Source organism: Octopus sinensis, linkage group LG20 (assembly GCF_006345805.1).
Source record: "Octopus sinensis linkage group LG20, ASM634580v1, whole genome shotgun sequence".
Taxonomy (NCBI): Eukaryota; Metazoa; Mollusca; class Cephalopoda; order Octopoda; family Octopodidae; genus Octopus; species Octopus sinensis.
This window is the reverse complement of record NC_043016.1, coordinates 11814352-11829860: the sequence shown is the minus strand read 5'-3', so window position 1 is coordinate 11829860 and position 15509 is coordinate 11814352. Positions and strand designations below refer to the sequence as shown.

Sequence of the window (15509 nt, the reverse complement as noted above, 5' to 3'; positions counted from 1 at the left end):
TAAACAATTGTATCAACCAACTTAGAACACTGACTGAGCTCAAGTCCCTCAGCAGTAGGAAAGCCCCTAAGTGTTGACCCTTCCAACTCTGCCCTTCAAAGGAGCATTGCTTGCGTTATAACATTGCATATAGATGTCTAGTCACAAACTTCGTGTTCCCACCAGGTTAGAGTCTCACCAAAATAAGACCCCTTAATTGATTCTCTGATGTTTATTTCTTGCAAACATAAATTCTATATCACCTTTGCTCTTTATGTAAAATCATATTTTCTCCTCATTCTTTTTTCTTACCATATTTGTTTCCTCCTACTGTTTAATTTCCCCCCACATCTATGTGGTTTTTGCCTCTGATATGAACTGCTTTATTGTCTGAGAACAACTACTTTGATCCTCCTTACTCCACTAGGTTAATTGACAACACTATTCCTTCTGTCAGCTATTAACTTTGTAAAGGGAACTGGTTGCTTCTTTACACTTTTTGGGTGCAACTTGGGTGCAACACAATTGCCTTTCTTTTTGTTTCTAGAAACTACCAGTCAGGAACAAAACGCAACTTTAAATATATATATGATTCTTTATTCTCTTATTCACAAATAAAGCACGTTGGTATATTGGTATCCACTTGGTTCAACACAGCAAGGCTGAATTCTAACGTTTGTAAGATTCTTACAACAAATTCAGCAGCAACAGAGCAGGTCAAATCCTAAGCGTCTGGGACAGGAGAATAGGCTGATCACACGTTTGAAAATACGTCCTTTCCCTTCAATAGCCGTGTCTCAAGTCAACGACGCTAACAAGGAACGCGATAGAATTTTCTTCCCCAGTCTCTAGCGCATGTGCATGAGGGAACTTCCTTATGCCTTTCCAGAAGGTTCCAGCCCCGCACACGCACACCGAAGAATGACGTTCCGCACACGTACACTGAAGAATGATGTTGCGTGTGCGCACACTGGAAAATGACGTCACTACAACTTCATCTTTTTTTATACATGGTCTTTGTCAGGCGGTATCGTCGTCTCATCTCATCACTTAACCACCCCCTTCTCTTTCCCTTTTTCCACCCACTTCTTCCAATCCTTATATTTTGCAAACACTACTAGACAACTCACATTTACCACTGTTGAAAAGGAAAGTACAATTTACTTCCATCTGGACTTGTCTCTTGTTGAACACCTTTCATGCACTTACGGAAACGGCTGTTGAGATAAAACGTTACATAATCTGTATGGTGTGTCTCAAAGAGCTGTTCTTCACTCCTGCTCCAGAGCGTCGGCTGCGGGGTCACTCCGAAAAGCTCTATCTGCGACGATTTCATCTCAATCGAAGGAGAGGGGCTTTCTCCGTCCGGGTTGCGGATCCGTGGAATAAGCTGCCAGACGGGATGGTGAAGATGCCGACGACCGCTTTGTTCAAAGTCTCCCTTGACCTCAAGTGGCCTGAACTCTTTACATGAACACCCTCCCTGTACATACTCCATGTCCCCCTACATGGCCTTTTGCTTTTTGCTTTTTGAGCCAAAAAATTAACTAACTAATTAACTAACTAACCCAATTGTGTTTATCTACCTTACTACCTCAATATTTAAGTCCATGTATGTGTGTATATTGATTTGTGTGTGTGTGTGTGTGTGTGCATGCACCGGCATCTTGCTATGCGTCTGTATGAATGCATACTTTTGTACCTAGAAAAGGTATGTATTTTAATTAATCTTTTGAAATATACGAAGTGAACTTTGGACACCTATCATACACACAGCCATGATCTTACTCATATTTAAGTATACATTTGTGGTTGCATTCATTTTCTAATAGCTTTGGTTTCATTCAATATGTTACTGTCTCACAATTAACTGAGTCCCCTTTTTTATAATTTCCCTCCCACTCATTTGCTCTCTTTCTCCCTATTCTTTCTTGTCTCTCTCTCTCTCTCTCTCTCTCTCATTCTCTATCACTTGGGTGTATTTATTTATATATTTATTTCACTTTCCATGTTATATTTTTCTTTATCACTTTTATGGTTGTCCAACTTTCCCCTTTTTTTTTCTATCTTTTGTCTCCAGCCATATCTGACATCTCATACCTACCCTACAATGTAATTCTACAAATAATCACATCATCAAAATCTTAGAGCTATGAGATAATGTGTAATTATTTCATTATGTTTGGTTAAATATGCCTGTTTATTCCAAAATTTCTTTTGTAAACAAAATGTTTTTTGAAATGGATTTGGGAAAATTTTGTTTTTTGCATAATTGTAATTTCTGATGTTTAATCCTTTAGCAGACAGGTTACTCTGTCAAATGTAATTATTTATTTACTCACAATGTTTTAAAATAATTATACATTATCTCATAGCTTTGAGATTTCGATGATGTGATTGTTTATTTGTAGAATGACATTGTAGAGTAAGTGAGAGAGGCCAGATATGGTCAGTTTTAACATAAAACAGTCATGGCTGGTTTAAATGCTAAAGCCTTGAAAAAAAAAATGTGAATCATCATAATAATTTTAACACCTGTTTTTCCTTGTTTACATGGGGTCAAGTTTTCTATAAGCCCAGTGTATTAAACTCTCAATCTATTAAACTTAACAACTCAGACATGTTTTATGGCAACAAAGTGAAAACAAATGACACTCTGCTGACTAGCCTTTTGTTTACCAAGATTTCACTGCATGTCAAGCAGCTCAGAACATACTTTCATAGTTGACTGCAAGCAAATGATATTAATTTCAAAACTGGTTGTTTACAATCAATGAATGAATATGTAGAGATGACGGAAGTGCAAACTTACCTATATATATTTCTTTATTGCCCACAAGGGGCTAAACATAGAGAGGACAAACAAGCACAGACAAAGGGATTAAGTCGATTACATCGACCCCAGTGCGAAACTGGTACTTTTATTTATCGACCCCGAAAGGATGAAAGGCAAAGTTGACCTCGGCGGAATTTGAACTCAGAACGTAACGACAGACGAAATACCGCTATGCATTCTGCCCGGTGTGCTAACGTATCTGCCAGCTCGCCGCCTTATACACATTTACCTATATACACATTCTCTCTCTCTCTCACATGCACTGGGCCTTTTTCAGTTTCTGTGTATCAGATACACTCACAACCCAGGGCTTAGGTAGTAAACACTTGCCCAAGATGCCACACACAGTGGGGACTGAACCTGAAGCTTCATGGTTGAGAAGCAAACTTCTTAACCACACAACCAAACCAGTGTTAATCTGAAAAATATTTCAAAGTGGGTGCAGGTTACATAGAATAACCAGCTGGGGTTATAAACAGCAGTAATGTCGGTTCCTATGGAACAGCCATGTTTAAGTGGGGATAAACATTATTTCTCGGTATAATTACTGCTCTCATCTCTTACGAAGGTTGTCTAACGAGCTAATTTGCTTATTGCAAGACCAGTGACTGGTTGTCACTTGATTTTTACATATTGTGAGCCGGAGTGAACTACTGCTATTTCTACCAGCTGGAGGAGGCATTCTCCTGGGGTTAAAAATTGTAGTAACATTGGTTCCTATAAAACATCTATGTTTTAGTAGCAATAGACATTGCTTTCAGTATAGTTACGGCTCTCATCTCTTACAAAAATTTTCTAACTTGCTAATTTACTTGTTAAAAATTTCCGACTTTTTCTGAAATAATGTCAAAATTTCTGATTTAAGAAATAAATTTCAAAAACAAATTATGAATCTGTGGGATGGGGACGAAAATGTAGTGTAGGGGTTGAAATTTATATATATTTCTCTGAAGTGTAGATGTTTAAAGCACTAATCTGGAAAATTTTGCCAGACAGCCAAAAAGGGATGGACAAAAAACTTCTTTTTTTTTTTGTAGAATTGTAAACATTATCATTTAACCCTCCCCCCCCCCCCATTATGCTTTTTTTTTTTTTTTTTTGGCAAACTAAATAATTTCTCAGTGGGATTACCATGTTGTTATCATTTGTTGTTGTTGTGTTATCAACGTTATCATCAGTGATTACTGTTATTACTTATTGTTATTTGAAGTATGGCTGTGAATTAATTAACAAGGGTCTGGTATGTTACTGGCTTGATAATCTTGTTACTCCATGATGTTATTTTGTCATATTTTAGAGTTCAATTCAATTTTGCTTTTCTTTATACTTGTTTCAGTCATTTGACTGTGGCCATGCTGGGGCACCGTCTTGAAGGGTTTTAGTCAAACATATCAACTCCAAGACTTACTTTAAGCCTAGTGCTCATTCTGTTGGTCCCTTTTGCCAAACTGCTAAGTTAGAGGATCATAAACACATCAACACTGGTTGTCCAGTGGTGGTGCGGAGACAGACACACACATACACACACTGGGCTTCTTTCAGTTTCCATCTACCAAATCCATTCACAAGGCTTTGGTTGGCCTGAGGCTATAGTAGAAGACACTTGCCCTTAGTGTCACACAGTGAGTCTGAACCGAGAACCATGTGGTTGGCAAGAAACCTTTTGGCCACACAGCCATGCCTGCACCTATAGAATGTAGTCTTCAGTTCTCTGCCAAATACCTGAACTTCATTATCAAACTTTGAGCCAGAACAGGGGTTAAGTTGTTGATGTTGCACATCCAGGGATCAGCACATCGAGGGTGGGGTGTTCCCATCTCAGTCTAATAATCACATGGTCAATGTAGAGTGTTACAGTCATTCAAGCAGTGTTAGTCTTCATTTCTGATCTTCCAGAAGAACCTGCCTATTCATGGGGAAATATTGCCTCACTTGGACACAGGTAAGGGTTGGTGATAGAAAATCTACCTCAACGAATTCTTTCTTATTTCTTTATAACCCACAAGGGGCTAAACACAGAGGGGACAAACAAGGACAGACAAAGGGATTGAGTCGATTATATCGACCCCAGTGCGTAACTGGTACTTATTTAATCGACCCCAAAAGGATGAAAGGCAAAGTCGACCTTGGCGGAATTTGAACTCAGAATGTAGCAGCAGACGAAATACCACTAAGCATGTCGCCCGGTGTGCTAACATTTCTGCCAGATCACCGCCTTTTCCGACCCTATGCAAGCTTAGAAAAGTCGGTGTTAATGTGTTGATGACTGTGTGTGTGTGTTACTGTCTCCTTTTCCTGACTTAGTGCGATAGATGCAAATGAGTGTCATCACCGTTGTTATGCAGGCAGTATCCTTCATAGTTTCCAATCTTCTGTGAAAACCTGTCTGGTCAAGGGGTGAGGGAGATATTTTATTTATTTCTTTACTACCCACAAGGGGCTAAACATAGAGGGGACAAACAAGGACAGACAAAGGGATCAAGTCGATTACATCGACTCCAGTGCGAAACTGGTACTTTATAAATCGTCTGACCCATGCAAGCATGGAAAAGTGAATATTAAAATGATGATGATGACCACTGATAATATTTAATTAACAAGTCTGGATCAGACTAAGCCTAGTTTAATGCTTTATGGACATTGGTAGATTTATAGCAGTTGGAAAACTGTTTGATTTATGGTAGTGTTAGGTTTAGTGTGTGTGGTGACCGAAAGAAACAGATTCTTATGTTATAACAAATTCCTTTTTATCTTTTACTTGTTTTTGGTCATTAAGAGTCAATCAGGTTGGTGGTGGTGGTGGGAGCATTGCCTACAGAGGTTTTGTCGAGCAGATCGACCCAGTAAAGTATGGCACTAAGTCTATTGGGCCCTTTTGCCAAAGTTCTATGTTACTAGGATATAAACAAGCCAACACTAGCTGCCAAATAGTAAAAAGACACACTCATGTGTGTTTGTATGTATGTATGTATATCATCATCATCATCATCATCATCATTTAGCGTCCGCTTTCCATGCTAGCATGGGTTGGACGGGTCAACTGGGGTCTGTGAAGCTGGAAGGCTTCGTCAGGCCCAGTCAGATCTGGCAGTGTTTCTACGGCTGGATGCCCTTCCTAACGCCAACCACTCCGCGAGTGTAGTGGGTGTTTTTTACGTGCCACCTGCACAGGTATATATATATATATATGTGTGTGTGTGTGTGTGTGTACTAAGGACAGCTCCTTTTTAACCCTGAAGAAGGAACTTGTATGTCCTGAAATATTGGATACACATAAGACCAAAGATTACCAGGTAACTTACTTTTAGTTTATGTTACCTCATCTTAAAATCTATTTGCATTTTTTGGCCTTTTACATCTTTCAACGTTATATTCCATATACAATGCTTCAAGCAAACTATAAAATCTTGTGAGTGGATTTGGTAGGCGGAAACTGAAAGAAGCCCATCGTATATATATATATATGTGTGTGTGTATGTTTGTGTGTCTGTGTTTGTCCCATCCAACATCGATTGACAATCGATGCTGGTGTGTTTATGTCCCCGTCACTTAGCGGTTCGGCAAAGGAGACTGATAGAATAAGTACTAGGCTTACAAAGAATAAGTCCTGGGGTCGAGTTGCTCGATTAAAGGCGGTGCTCCAGCATAGCCACAGTCAAATGACTGAAACAAGGAAAAGAGATATATATATATATATATATATTATATATATATATCATCATCATCATCATCGTTTAACATCCGCTTTCCACGCTAGCATAGGTTGGACAGTTTGACATAGAGCTGGCTATGCGCATGATACTTTCATGCAGTTTTCGTCTGATTCACTTTTAAGTGAACCCAGGGCTATTGTGCAGTGGGGCCGAACCTGAAGCTATATATATATATAGCTGCAAACCAAGTTTTTTTTTAAACAAGACAGCCATGCCCTACACCTCTAAAGTTACAAATATTTGATGAACAATCCTATTTATGTAGTCAGCCAAACAGTGGTTTGTGTTGTCACAACCCAGTTTCTGTCAGCAGATGTTTAAATGGAACTGTCAGCTATGACAATTTCAGAAGAACTAACGAAGGTGAAGAACTAATGAAGGTCACGAGCATGACCTCTTCCCCATGACTAAGTAATAGAATAAAATGGCTGTGTGGTAAGAAGCTTGCTTCCAAACCACTTGGTGCCAGGTTCAGTCCCACTGCATAGCGCCTTGGGCAAGTGTCTTTGGCTATAGTCTCACACCGACCAAAGCCTTATAAGTGGATTTCATCATCATCGTTTAACGTCCGTTCTCCATGCTAGCATGGGTTGGACGGTTCGACCGGGGATCTGGGAAGCCAGAAGGCTGCACCAAGCTCCGGTCTTATCTGGCAATGTTTCTACAGCTGGATGCCCTTCCTAACGCCAACCACTCCGTGAGTGTAGTGGGTGCTTTTTATGTGTCACCTGCACTGGTGCCAGGTGAGGCTGGCATCGGCCACGGTCGGATGGTAGGAAGAAACTGAAAGAAGCCCGTTCAGTGTTGGTACGAGTGCCAGTCAAGCAGTACTGTGCTCAGCCACGTCAGCTATTTTGATTTCACTTGCCTCAATACGTCTTCACAAGCAAAGTTTATTGTCCAGTGAATGAGGGGTATCCATAAGTGGGCTGGTTACACCCACTGGCATAGGCCATGGGCTGTGGTCTCACCTGTCTTGTCAGGTCTTCTCAAGCACAATATATCTCCAAAGATCTCGGTCACTAGTCATTGCCTTGGTAAGGCCCAATGTTCAAAGGTTGTGCTTCATCACCTCATCCCAGGTTTTCCTGGGTCTACCTCTTCCACAGGTTCCCTCAACTGCTAAGCTGTGACACTTTTTCACACAGCTGTCCTCGTTCGTTTGCAACACATGGCAATACCAGTGCAGTCATCTCTCTTGCACACCACATCTGATAGCGCATCCGAACGTGGGGTGTAACCAGCCCACTTATGAGTACCCTTCATTGCGAAGACCTATTGAGTCAAGTGTAAACAAAACAAAAATTGCTGACGTGGTCAATTACAGTACCGCCTGATTGGTAATTATGCCAGTGGAATGTTAAAAGCACATCCGAGCATGATTGTTGCCAGGGCCACGGATTGGCTCCCATGCTGGTGACTCGTGAAAAGCACCATTCAAGCATGGTTGTTACCCACAAGGGGATAAATACAGAGGGGACAAACAAGGACAGACATAGGTATTAAGTCAATTACATCGACCCCAGTGCGTAATTGGTACTTAATTTATCGACCCCGAAAGGATGAAAGGTAAAGTCGACCTCGGCGGAATTTGAACTCACAACGTAACGCCAGATGAAATACTGCTAACCATTTCGCCCGACGTGCTAACGTTTCTGCTAGCTCGCCTGATGTCAGCATCACCTTACCGGCATGTGCTGGTGGCACATGAAAAACATTTGAGTGTGGTCGTTACCGGACTGGCTCCCGTGCAGGTAGCACGTAAAAACACCTTTTGAGTGTGGTCGTTGCTAGAACCACCTGACTGGCCCTCGTGCTAGTGGCATGCAAAAGCACCTGCTACAGTCTCAGAGTGGTTGGCATTAGGAAGGGTATCCAGCTGTAGAAACTCTGCCAGATCAGATTGAGCCTGGTGCAGCCTCTGGCTCACCAGTCCTCAGTCAAACCGTCCAACCCATGCCAGCATGGAAAGTGGACGTTAAATGATGATGTTGATATATATATATATATATGTTTGTGTTTACGTCCCTGTATCTTAGCAGTTCGGCAAAAGTGACCGATAGAATATGTACTTGGCTTACAAAGAATAAGTCCTGGGATCGATTCGTTTGACTAAAGGCAGTGCTCCAGCATGGCTGCTGTCAAATGACTGAAACAAGTAAAAGAATAAAGGAATAAAAATACTACATCAACTTAAAACAATCGTGAATGTTATGAGCACCTTCTTCCTCACCCATCTGTTATAGCTAAAAATAGGCATGCTGCTTCCCAACCACCTAGTGTGGGACCTTGGACAAGTTTCTTTTATAACCTCAGGCCAACTAAAGCCTTGTGTGTGGATCTGGGAGATGGAAACTGAAAGATGTCTAACATGTGTGTGTCTGTGTTTGTGTTTTCCTCTCCACTGCCACTTGACAACTGTTGGTTTGTTTATGTTCCCGTAACTTAGCAGTTTGGCAGAAAGAGAGTGATGGAATAAGTACCAGGCTTTAAAAAAAAAAAAACAATTACCGTAATTCATTTGTTCAACCCCAGTGCTTATTTTTGTTCGGGGTGGTGCCCCAGCATGGGCAAGGTCCAGTGACTGAAACAAGTAAAATCTTATAGGCGCAGGAGTGACTGTGTGATAAGTAGTTTGCTTACCAACCACATGGTTCCGGGTTCAGTCCCACTGCGTGGCATCTTGGGCAGTGCCTTGTGAGTGGATTTGGTAGACAAACTGAAAGAAGCCTGTCATATATATATGTGTGTGTGTCTGTGTTTGTCCCCCTAGCATTGCTTGACAACCGATGCTGGTGTGTTTATGTCCCCGTAACTTAGTGGTTCGGCAAAAGAGACCGATAGAATAAGTACTGGGCTTACAAAGAATAAATCCCGAGGTCGATTTGCTCGACTAAAGGCAGTGCTCCAGCATGGCTGCAGTCAAATGACTGAAACAAGTAAAAGAGAGAGAGAGAGAGAGAGTACTCCATGTACTCGAGTATAATGCAATTGTGAATATTATGTGCACCATCTTCCCCCTCCCCACATCCACCTGTCATAGCTAAAAATAGTTATCCTCTCCTATGATGTCACTTTCAACTATAAAGGTGTGTACAGAAAAAAAGAAAAACTGTATTCACCGCAAACATGTGTCAGTGGTATTAGACTTTTGTATCTTAAATTAACCTTTTTAAATGACACGATCACTTACAAACATTTGCGGATAACTGACTATTTGCTACTGGTGTGCTAACAGAATTAATCCTTTAGCATTTAAACTGGCCAGATCTGTCCTCTCACACCTATCCTATGATGTCGGTCTAAAACGATGCAGCAACCGAATCATTGAAGCCTCGATGCTATGCGGTGATGCATGATTAACTCAAAACATGTGAATGTGAATAAGCCTTATGTTTGACAGAGTAACCTGAATACTTTTGAAAGGCTAAACACACGACAGTACTGAACTGGAGTTTTCTATGGCAACAAAACTCGCCTTCCTTGTAAGTCGGGTTGAGCTTTCTGAATATATTTCTTTCACTGTGTAGGAAGTCAGTAGGTTGGGTTAGTTTTGCAACTTGTGACGATGCAAGACCTTTTCTTTGTTCTTTTTTTTTTATTGCTGTGATTTATTGTGGAAATAAAAAACTATGTAGGATTGGTAGGACATAATAATCTATGACTAAGATGTAACCCATGGTGGATGATGCAGTATATGATGTTTGTTTCTTTGTGGCTAAATGTGGTGATAGTCAAGGAAGTCTTACTAGGATTTTATTTTAGGGTGTATACCAGAATGTAATGAATCTGTTTAATGGTATCTCAGTTGGGTGTTTGTTTAGAATTATAGTCTTAGAATATTTTGTAGGTATTGTGGTAGAGCTGTACTGTACGTTTGGAATTTTGTCTGGCTCTGAAGTCTGAGATTTTCCTATCATCATCGTTTAGCGTCCGCTTTCCATGCTAGCATGGGTTGGACGGTTCAACTGGGGTCTGTGAAGCCAGAAGGCTGTACCAGGCCCAGTTTGATCTGGCAATGTTTCTACGGCTGGATGCTCTTCCTAACGCCAACCACTCTGAGAGTATAGTGGGTGCTTTTTACGTCCCACCGGCACAGGTGCCAGACGAGTCTGGCAAACGGCTACGATCGGATGGTGCTTTTTATGTGCCACCGGCACAGAGGCGAGGCGAGGCTGGCAACGGCCACGAACGGATGGTGCTTTTTACGTGCCACCGGCACAGAGGCCAGGCGAGGCTGGCAACGGCCATGAACGGATGGTGCTTTTTACGTGCCACCGGCACGGGGGCCAGGCGAGGCTGGCAATCATGTTGGTATTTTTATGGTAGCTATTGTCTTGTACGGGTTTTTTGATGGTTGACCTTAAGGATGTGTTTAATCCTTTAGCATTCAGGTTACTCTATCAAATGTTTAAATATTCACAATTTCTTTACTGTATATACTCATGTAAAAGTCAGATTTTTTAGACCACTTTTTAAGGTCAAATTTATAGGGTTGATTATTACATGCATACTACTTTTGAGAGGCTGAAATTCGAGTTAGAATCCGAAGTACCATGTCAGCAGCAGAAGCCCAACTGATCTCTAAGTGCATAATACAAAAACACAAGGAATTACAGTAATATTACCAACTCTACGCGTCAAAACACACATCCTAGTATAAATAACAAAACCCATAAACAAGACTGTGTAGCTCTTATAAATATTTACATTTTCTCTTTTAGAAAAAAGCTGCAGGATGTCGTGCAGTTACCAGTAGTTAGTTAGTTAGTTATTGGCTCAAAAGCAAAAAGCAAGGCCATGTAGAGGGACATGGAGTTAAGTACAGGGTGGTGTTCATGTAAAGAGTTAGGACCACTTGTGGTCAAGGGAGACTTTGAACAAAGCGGTCGTCGGCATCTTCACCATCTCGTCTGGCAGCTTGTTCCACGGATCCGCAACCCGGACGGAGAAAGCTCCTCTCCTTCGATTGAGATGAAATCGTCGCAGGTAGAGCTTTTCGGAATGACCCCACAGCCGACGCTCTGGAGCAGGAGTGAAGAACAGCTCTTTCGAGAGGTTACACTTTCCGCTTATGATGTTGTGAGTGAGAGTGAGATCACCACGGCGGCGGCGTTTTTCTAGAGAATAAAGTAAATGACCATCATATGGTGTAAAGTTGTTAATCTGGAGCAGGGATTCCCAAAGTGTGTTCTACAAAACTCCAGGGTTCCCTGAAAGTTATCAGGGGCTCCACATTTGTAAAAATAATGTTGAAGGATTCTGTGGCAAAAAAAAAAAAAAAAAAGAAAAAAGAAAAAGTTTGGGAAGTACTGATTTAGTGATTAATTAAATGTTTTTTAGGCTTACTGAAGTCCTGCCACTGTATGTATTCATACAGTAGTGTTTGCTGTTGTTTGCCAATAGCGTTGCTGTCTGTAAAACATGTTTCTCACCGTGTAAACAGACAAGTGTATGACTTGTGTGTTTATTGTATTTGGAGATAGGAAAAATATAAAGGTTGCATGGGAACCACTGATCCAGCGATTTAATTGAATGTTTTTAGGCTTATCAAAGTCAGACCTTTGTACAAATTCAGACTGGTGTTTGCCAATTGTGCTGTCTATGAAACACGTTTCTCACCGTGTAAACGAATGTATGACACGTGTGTTTATTGTGCTTGAAGATGTATGCAGGTTTGCAGTATATCCTGTACATACATTCTAGTAACAAATGTGTTGTACTCACTATTGAATGGTGTTTTACTATAAGCACCGAGCATTCCATTATAAGCATCAAGCAGTCCACCTATAGAGCAGCCTTCAGTAAGGTAGCCACAAAATTTTGTAACAATGTTACTTCTATGTGCAGGATAATACGGTACCTAAATCCACAAATGCCCTGTTTGTGAAATCCTTGGGTTCACTTATTCTCAATTTTTTGGCCTAAAATAGATTGACTTATCCATGAGATCGGCTATTACTCAAGTATATTTGGTAATTAATCATACATTGTCTCAGCATTCCACTTCGTTTATTATATTAAAATAACAACAGCCATGGTTACACAACTGAAATACCCAACATGGTAAAAAAATTGTGTTGCTTTTGGGATGTTTATATCTTTATCTGTTTTCTTTTACTTGTTTTAGTTATTAGAGTGTGACCATGCTGGGGGCACCACTTTGAAGTACTTTTAATCAAATGAATTGACCCCCGGAACCTTTTTTTTTTTTTTTTATGCTCTGGTAGAATCATTAGCACGCCAGACGAAATGCTCAGCAGCATTTTGTCCATCTTTAAATTCTAAGTTCAAATTCCTCCGATCTTCTCGGGGGTCAATGAGATAAATACCAGTGGCATACTGGAGTCAATGTAATTGGCTAGCCCCCCCCCCCCCCGAAGTTTCAGGCCATGTGCCTAAAATTAGAAAGGATTATTTATAACGTAATATGCTTCAAGTTTCACCATTCCAAAATTTATTTCGTGTTCCCTCAAAGTTTATAAATTTTTATAATGTCGATATGTGTGTGTGTGTGCGTGTTGTGTGTAGGGCTTCTACAGTTTCCAACTAACAAATTACTTACAAGGCATTAGTTGGCCTGGGGCCTTATAGAAGACACTTGCCTAAGAAGCCATTCGATGGGACTGAACCCGAAACCTTTTGGTTGCAAAGCTAGCATCTTAACTATGCCTGCACCTATATGTGGAACAATTCCTATAAGTTGCTGCACAACATGAACTGCTGTTAATTTTTTTTTTGTTGTTGTTATTCTTTAGTTTGTTTTAGAAAGTAAGGATAAGGACATATTGGAATACTGCCTTTATATGTGATAACTTTTTTTTTTTAGTAAACATTTCTACAGTAATCTAAGTGGTGTATTTTATTTTCCTACTGATAGTAGCACCAGTTTCTACATATTCAGGTATCACTTTACCTGTAAAGAATTTGGCATCACTCACAAAGTATTTCTAGTGATTCGTAAGAAATAAATTAAAAAGAAAAAATATCACACCAACATAAGGCAGTGGCAGCAGTGAATGGCAGAAGAAGTAGAATATGGTATTAAATGCTTTGCAGTATTTAATTAAATTTTTTTTTCAGTTCAGATCTCACTCAGATCCACTGTTGACTTCTCCCCAGACTGAATTCCACCATGAATTTTTTGGCATTTGCCACTTATTTTATCAAATATATGTCCCCACCATAAAGAAAACAAAAATGGCTTCATACAAATATATATAATATATATATATATAATATATATATATATATATATATATTATATATATAATATATATATATATCATCATTGATTGATGTATGGCTTCCATGCTGGCTTGGTTTGGATGGTTTAAGATTTGATGAGTCAGAGAACTGTATGAATCTCCAGTGTCTGCTCTGGCATGGTTTCTATGGCTGAATGTATTTCTTTACTGCCCACAAGGGGCTAAACATAGAGGGGACAAACAAGGACAGACGAAGGGATTGAGTTGATTATATCGCCCCCAGTGCGAAACTGGTACTTTATTTATCGACCCCGAAAGGATGAAAGGCAAAGTTGACCTCAGCGGAATTTGAACTCAGAGTGTAACGACAGATGAAATACTGCTAAGCATTTCGCCCGGCGCGCTAATGTTTCTGCCAGCTCGCCACCTGTTTCTATGGCTGAATGGCCTTCCTAATGTCAACCACATTACAGAGTGTACGGAGTGCTTTCATTGTGGGCCCCTAGTGTGGTCATCCAGTAACTTGACACGGCAAGCGAATGAGTGTGTGTGTGTAGTACTAGAGAAGGTGGCGTTATGCCAGCTGTCGGAGAGAAAGGACAGGAAGGAACAGGTGTTTCGTTATGGAGAAGATACATGGCTAACTCAGCTAGGGATGATGGTGATGAGATGTCAGAGTATACTCTCAAGGTACGATAAGGGGAATTATAAAAGAGAATAGGGACAGATGTTTGGAAAGGGTACAGATGAGTAGGTAATGTTCACAAGAATGTCAGAGAGATGGAAATAGAAGTGAATGAGGAATTTGGTTGGAGGCATGGCCAATAGTGAATATCAGTGGACTGGCAGAATAGAACCAAACTGGGGTTGATATAATCAACTACCCACTTCCCTGAAATTTCTTGCTTTCTACCTATGAAAATAAAGTAAAGAAAAAGAAAAGAAACTTCAAACATAGGCGCAGGAGTGGCTGTGTGGTAAGTAGCTTGCTTACCAACCACATGGTTCCGGGTTCAGTCCCACTGCGTGGCACCTTGGGCAAGTGTCTTCTACTATAGCCTCGGGCCGACCAAAGCCTTGTGAGTGGATTTGGTAGACGGAAACTGAAAGAAGCCCGTGGTATATATGTACATATATGTGTGTGTTTGTGTGTCTGTGTTTTTCCCCCTAGCATTGCTTGACAACCGATGCTGGTGTGTTTAGGTCCCCGTCACTTAGCGGTTCGGCAAAGGAGACCGATAGAATAAGTACTGGGCTTACAAAGAATAAGTCCCGGGGTCGAGTTGCTCGATTAAAGGTGGTGCTCCAGCATGGCCGCAGTCAAATGACTGAAACAAGTAAAAGAGTATATTTTACACTCTTGTCAGTCGGTGGATGTTTTACGACATCTCATATTTTGTTGATTTAATTATTAGTTTAAAATCTTTCAGTAACTGGTATTCTACCAGTTACTATTATTCTCTTTTATTAAATAAACATAATGATGTACTAAAATATGTCACACATTTCTCACATGCTTATTGTGAGTGTGCTGTGTGACTGATCATATGTTTCCACTAAGCTGCTACAAATATAATAAAGAAACTGTTAAACTTTTCATTTTTCACAACTGTATTTCTGATGTGTAAAGTGCCTTTGCATTTTCATATGCTGTCAATATAATGGTTTTTGGAAGGGTTTACTAAAATATCTAATTCTCTGTATATATATTGTTAATGTTTGTTTTTTTATGTTCAGTCTTAATAAAAACAATTTTACATTAATCTGATGGGG

The 15509-nt window shown here is 40.3% G+C and overlaps 1 protein-coding gene across 5 annotated transcripts in view; it reads left to right on the top strand.

Moving 5' to 3' along the window:
- LOC115222675 (protein Smaug homolog 1-like) overlaps nucleotides 1-15509 on the top strand; it is a 116257-nt gene that overhangs the window by 70954 nt on the left and 29794 nt on the right. The window lies entirely within an intron of this gene.